Source organism: Triticum dicoccoides, chromosome 2B, assembly GCF_002162155.2.
Source record: "Triticum dicoccoides isolate Atlit2015 ecotype Zavitan chromosome 2B, WEW_v2.0, whole genome shotgun sequence".
In the NCBI taxonomy this organism is placed as follows: Eukaryota; Viridiplantae; Streptophyta; class Magnoliopsida; order Poales; family Poaceae; genus Triticum; species Triticum dicoccoides.
The window spans coordinates 317,235,212-317,242,499 of NC_041383.1; the positions used below are offsets into that span (position 1 = coordinate 317,235,212).

Sequence of the window (7,288 nt, forward strand, 5' to 3'; positions counted from 1 at the left end):
AGGTCGTGGCCATGCGAGGCAAATCACCAGTAAAACGACTCAGCTGCGGGAGGAGACGGACCTGATTTGGCCGGCGGGGACCGCTGCGTGTCCTCGCCATCGAGGATCTGGCCGCCGTCTCGCTCGCACGGCCTGGATCCGCCCGCCGTGTCGTGGTTAGAGTGGAGAAGATGGCGAGGTCGGCGGCGGAGCCGAAGGGGCCGGAGACGGAGGCTGGCTGCGCCGGGGACGCCATGAGATGCTCTGTGATCCGCGGGCGAGGAGTGAGGCAATGACGAGCAGCGCGGGCGCGAACGGCGGGAGCAGGTGGTCGTCCACGAAGGCGAGGAGGAGAGGCTTGAGGTGGGAGGGGAGGTCGCGGCGGGATCGGCCGCCGTAGGTGGTGGCGGCGGTCCAATGGAGGGAGAGGGGAGAGGGGTTAGGGTTTGGGTTGCGGATCATGGGGGGGAGTGGTGTGCGGGGGAGAGGGGGGGAGTGGTGTGCGGTGGGTGAGTGGTGGCATTCATCCACTGATAGGTGGGCCCGCGAGGAATTAGGCCCACATGTCAGTGTCCTCAACGACGTGTGGTGTAGGTAAGGGGAGCTGCTTTCGGGTGGGTGTGGGTGGCGAGAGGATGAGGGTGTGGGCCGTTGGATCTGGCAGTATCCGACGGTGTGTAATGCTTGATCCGCGTGACATGCCCATAGACCAATCAGAACGAAGTGTGGGCTTATGACCATCTAAAATTGTCGTAATTGATTAACAATAGGCGCTACCAACACAGCACCACAGCGCCTGGCGAAACTCCATTGCAGCGTGAGCTCCAACGCAGCACCACGATGCCCGATGGTAAGTTTCCTTCTCTTTTTATGACAATGTTAGTTAAGTTTTCAAATAATTAGTAGTGTTATTCCTTGAATAACGAAAAATCAATTTTCCATTTTTGGAGTGCCCAAAAAGAGTTTTTTGTGAAGGACCTGCCATATATTTGTTGCAAAATTGGACCAAATCAATTTTCTAAAATACTAGGACATATTTAATGCATAATTGACCAAATGGTTGGGTGTCAAAAGCTTTTATCCACCTCTCGTGAAAAAGACAACTTTCCGCCGATTTAGCTGGAAGCGGGTCAAATTTGAACTGTAGCTGCATTATAGTTTGCTCTTTATTTTTTCCAAAAATCATTTCTAGGTACATAAGTATCTATTTAATCAAAGAAACACAAAAAAAATTCCAAGATTCAACCACTAGCTAGGAACGGTCATTCCCGCCGTTTTGACCGCATTTTAAAACGGGCATAAAAAATTCAAAAAAAATCAAAAAATTGGGAAACCTTCGCATTGTGTCATCATATGTGGCCAAGTTCCTAGGAAAAATAACAAACTTGTAATACGGCAATTATTTTAAAAAAGTGTTCTCAGAAACGAGCTATCATGTGTGGAGATCAATGGCTTTCAAGCCAAATGATCAATCTTATGGCCACATTCATGGCATAGTTTGTTCAAATGATCTCATATTGTGCACAAGGGTGCATATTGGAATGGCAAACAATGTTGCCTAAGGAAGTTTTCATTTTTGTTGGACGAAAAAACCATTTTCCATTTTTCGAGTGCCCGAAAGGAGGTTTTTTTGTGAAGGAACTACCAAATAATTGTTGCAAAATTGTACCAAATAATTTTTATAAAATACTAGGCCATATTTAATGCACAATTGACAAAATGGTTGGGTGTAAAATGTTTTGATCCACCTCTCGTGAAAAAGACAACTTTCCACCGATTTAGTTGGAAGCGGGTCAAATTTGAACTGTAGCTGCATTATAGTTTGCTCTTTATTTTTTCCAAAAATCATTTCTAGGTACATAAGTATCTATTTAATCAGAGAAACACAAAAAAAATCCAAGATTCAACCACTAGCTAGGAACGGTCATTCCCGCCGTTTTGACCGCATTTTAAAACGGGCATAAAAAATTCAAAAAAAATCAAAAAATTGGGAAACCTTCGCATTGTGTCATCATATGTGGCCAAGTTCCTAGGAAAAATAACAAACTTGTAATACGGCAATTATTTTAGAAAAGTGTTCTCAGAAACGAGCTATCATGTGTGGAGATCAATGGCTTTCAAGCCAAATGATCAATCTTATGGCCACATTCATGGCATAGTTTGTTCAAATGATCTCATATTGTGCACAAGGGTGCATATTGGAATGGCAAACAATGTTGCCCAAGGAAGTTTTCATTTTCGTTGGACGAAAAAACCATTTTCCATTTTTCGAGTGCCCGAAAGGAGGTTTTTTATGAAGGAACTACCAAAATTGTTGCAAAATTGGACCAAATCATTTTTATAAAATACTAGGCCATATTTAATGCACAATTGACAAAATGGTTGGGTGTAAAAAATTTTGATCCACCTCTCGTGAAAAAGACAAATTTCCGCCGATTCAGTTAGAAGCGGGTCAAATTTGAACTGCAGCTGCCTCATAGTTTGCTATTTATTTTTTCCAAAAATCATTTCTAGGTACATAAGTATCTATTTAATCAGAGAAACATCAAAAGTTTTCTAAGATTCAACCACTAGCTAGGAACGGTCAAGCCCGCCATTTTGACCGCATTTTCAAACGGGCATAAAAAATTCAAAAAAAATCAAAAAATTGGAAAACCTTCACATTGTGTCATTATGTGTGACCAAGTTTCCAGGAAAAATAATAATCTTGTAATACAGAAATTATTTTAGAAAAGTGTTCTCATAAATGAGCTATCATGTGTGAAGATTCATGGATTTCAACCCAAACGCTCAATCTCATGGTCACATTCATGGCATAGTTTGTTCAAATGATCTCATATTGTGCACAAGGGTGCATATTGGAATTCCAAACAATGTTGCCAAAGGGAGTTTTCATTTTCTTTGCACGGAAAATTCATTTTCCATTTTTCGAGTGCCCGAAATGAGGTTTTTTTGTGAAGGACCTACCATATATTTGTTGCAAAATTGTACCAAATCATTTTTATAAAATATTAGGACATATTTAATGCACAATTAACAAAATGGTTGGGTGTCAAAAGTTTTGATCCACCTCTGGTGAAAAAGACAAATTCCCGCCGATTCAGTTGGAAGCGGGTCAAATTTGAACTGCAGCTGCCTCATAGTTTGCTACTTATTTTTTCCAAAAATCATTTCTAGTTACATAAGTACCTATTTAATCATAAATACATTGTTTGGTGGTGATACGTCAAGGTTTGGGCGGTGGCCGAGGGCCCCAACTCTAGAGCGCGTAAACTCGCATGCCCGTCGCGTGGTCACCGCGTGACCGTGGCGTTGCCATGTGTTCTGGGCAGCCTAGCCATGTCTAGTGGGTTGAGAACTCCCCAGGTAGGTGCTAGGAACAAAATTACAACATAACATTCTCACGAGGAGATCAATCGATGCTCAAACATGGCTAATGGGCGTGAGTTTTGGCTGAGGATGATCAGTTACTAAGAAGACCGTCTTCACAAATTTTCAGCTCAAAGGAGGACCCTAGGTGGTACTTGCTTTGCAAACCACCACATTGGACATAAATACGAATGTTGAAGCTCGGCTCAAAATAATGAATGGATTGAGCTGGCATTTGGTGGAGGATGGTTATTTGGGCATAGGAAAGTACTGTAGAAAATGGATACTATTTGGACATGCCAAAGTGGTACTTCCTTCACAAACTGTTACTCTGAACAGAATAGGAAAATGAATATTTTTGAATTATTTTTGAACTAGGCAAGGAAGGTTTTTACATATTTGACGAAGATATGACCCAAAGAATTTATGAGATTTTTTTGGGAATTTTGGGAATGACAGAAATATAGGTTGCTTCACAACCTAGGGCAAAAACTGCCACATGGACATGACACATAGGCAAAACTGATGAGGTGGCGCCTAGTCATAGCAACCCACCACAATTTACAAGGCTATGACCATCTATATTGGTCGTTAATAACTAGAAATAAGGCAGCGGACTAGCGCTGTTAGCTTTATGACCATTTCATGTAAGGAAATTATGACCTTTCTGACCAAAATGGTCGCAATGGTTTAGGGTTTGGAGCCCCTCGAACAGCTTTTGACCAATTGGTCTCAAATGGTCATAAATCTATGACCAATTCTTCCAGGGTCACTGACAGAAGGTCATAAGTTGACATATTTCTTGTAGTGGTTCCACCCTACATCAACATCCCACTTGTAAGCCCAAGTGGGGAGCTGTAGTTCGTTGTCGTGGTCATCCTAAGCCTTGTACGTTACGTCCTTCGGGCGTCCGATCGGCAGACGCTCCCAGCTCCATACTGAAAGTACGAGCATACAACCACAAATACATCCGTCCTTTGAGATCCTACAATAAGCATCGTCCAACTACACATAAAGGAAAACATGGTTCGGTTAAGAGAAAATTGCATTGGTAATGTAGAAATGAAGCGAAAAGAAACAACTGACTACGTGTCGGTACAAGTAGGCCAGTGCCGCCGAACCCCGACTTCATTGGTTGTCGAAGACGGTTATCGCCTTAAGCCACATCCATGGAGTGTTCTTGCCAGTAGCGTCGGCAAACAAAGTCCTGGAGATAACGTACCACATGTAGACACGAGCATATGTCTACACCACATCATCAGTAGCATCCTAAGGGCAATGTGCAAAGTTCGGTGCAATCCAAGTGAATTGAGCTCCGGCTGCGACTCTTTTCTTATTCTCCCCTCTGCTACCGGAGCCTCTATAGGAGACATACCAATAAGGGCCTCCATCTGCTGGCGCCACCCATCAGAATCGGTGCTCATACAGAGAGGCTTCCCCTCGATAGGAAGACCGGTGATCAAGGCGACATCCTGGAGCGTCACGGTCATCTCCCCGGTCCGAAGATGGAAACTTTGCGTCTCTGTCCTCCATCGACCAACTAGCGCGGTGATTGCTGCAACATTGAGGTTCTTCGTCGACCGGCTGGCCAGCTGAATGAATGGTAGGAGTCATGTCTGCCTGATGTATGGTGTGTACCGCTCATCATAGAGCATGGCACCACCAGACTCCCCGTGAGACCGAATATTCAGAGGTTGCTGCGCCTACAAACAAGCAAGTCATTGTATTAAATATGGGGCATGTCTATTTGAACTAAACACAATTTTCAAAATACCAACTACTATGATTATTACTGCTGCTTCTTCGACATAAAGTAGGCCCGATGTTGAGTGTCATAGAAATCTTCGAGTAGCCAAACAATCCTACAAATTTCAAACAAAAACATACATGAGCATCATTTCATATGTGAGCAAACTACCATCCTATGCATAGGGTAAATATTCACATGTGTCACCATACTTCCTATGCTAAGTACAAATGAGCAAACTACTTCCTATGCATTACTTCATATGTATTCATCTCAACAATCTTCGATAGGTACTAAAAAACTTTATAAAAATTTTGACACTGGTTTGACAAATATTTGCCATGTACTTGAATCAAAATCTACCACGTGAAAAAGAAAGTGTTTTATCACCTTATATGTAAGCATCTAAACAATCTCAACCCTCCACAATTATTCTATAAGCAATCATCTAATATAATTTCATACGTTATTAATTCATATGTACATATGAATTCATATGTATGCGATTTACAATACAAATCAACAACAATAATGTCCCCAATGTTTACAACTAATCTACATAGGCTAAATCAACACACATTCATTCTATTTCCCATAGAAATTTCAAACCAATCAAAAACTAGGGTTTAACCACAAACATGAAGAATGGGGAAGGGTTTTTTTGATAGAAAGAAGGGGATCAGAGGATATTGCCTTCTAGTACGGATTGGGGAACAAATCCACGGACGAAATCTTCAACCCGGAAGGATTTTGGAGAGAGGATTGAGAGGGGGAGAGGAGATAGCCGCCGCTGTCGTCGCTGTTCTGTTCGAACCACTGGAACGAATGAGTGAGGATGAGGGAGAGCCGGCCCGCTGTAGTTACTAAGTCGAAGTGCATCGTCTTAGAGCTAGGCGCTGCACTTCTTAGCATAGCGTCCGTCTGCTAGGTGCTGCACTACCAGGTGTGGGCTGGGCCTATACCAGGGCTGCCATGCTGGTCAGGCGTGCAACGCCCGACTGTCTAGCGCTGCATGAAAAGGTCAGCAGAGGGAAAATTTTTCAACCACGGTTCAGTTTCCGAAATACTTTGTCAATTTTGCCAACAGTCCAGACCGTAGATGCTTCTAGAACGACCACACACAGGCTCCAACCCCACATGACAGCGTGGGAGATTAGGCCAACTCCACCGCGCAACCCCAAACGGACATCCGTTTTGCCCAGATTCTGTCCGTTTGGGTAGGGCAATGGGGTCATGTTCAGGAAGTTTTCGGGATGTGGTGGCCGTGCGCCCAGCGCGCAGACGCATTTCGGCCGCATCCTGTCCGCGTACATTTTTCTTTGCAAGCCCTTAACTTTTTTTCATCATTCATTTTTGATACATAGAAATACATCATCAAAATTTGACTAGTAAAGTAAGACCAAAAAAAACAAGAACCACAAGAATACATTTTAGAAAGAGTCCATGGCGCGGCGCGGTGCCCGGCCAGTCCATGGCGCGGCGCGGTGCGGCGCGACCTCCCACAGTCCATGGCACGGCGTGGCCTCCCACAGCCGGGCGAGCTCAAGACCGACCAGATCCGTCCCAAATCTGACCGGCGGGTGCGCAAACCAGGTGGCCGTGATTGGGTAGCTCGGCGGCGCCAAGAGGAAGGGGCTGGGCGAGCGTGCGTCCGAGCTGCACGGCTGCAATGGCAGCGGCGGCGGCGGCGAGGAAAAGAGTGGAGAAGAGTGGAGGGGGTGCGACCGGAGGGAGGGAGGGGGCGGATAGAAAAAGGCGCGCCCTGTGCCACCGACGGGCGGGCTAGGGGAGGACATGCGCAGAAGGCCCGCGCGTCCGCGTGGTGTCCGTTTCACCCTCAAAAGCTGCCCAAACTTGGGCCGGGGATGAGTCGAAAACGGACACAAAACGAACAAAAATCCGTTTGCTCCTGCACGCTGGTCGTCTGGTTCGTCCGTTTTATCTCAAACGAACGCGTGTGACAGGATGGGGTCGCATGGTGGAGTTGGGGTTATGCCTATAGCTGGCCAAATGGGCTGGTTTTTTCGGGCCGGCCCATGAGCACGCCGGCACGGCCCGCCTTGGGCCAGGCACGACACGGGCTAAATGGGCCGGGCCAGGCACGCGGCACGCCCTGGGCCGTGCCTGGGCCTGGAGGCTGGGCACGCGGGCCGGCACGGCACGGCCCGATTACGTTTTTTATTTTTTTATACA

At 45.5% G+C, this 7,288-nt stretch overlaps 1 pseudogene; it reads right to left on the reverse strand.

Moving 5' to 3' along the window:
* Window positions 1–4,380: 4,380 nt before the first annotated feature.
* On the reverse strand, window positions 4,381–5,233 carry LOC119360863 (annotated as a pseudogene).
* Window positions 5,234–7,288: the final 2,055 nt, after the last annotated feature.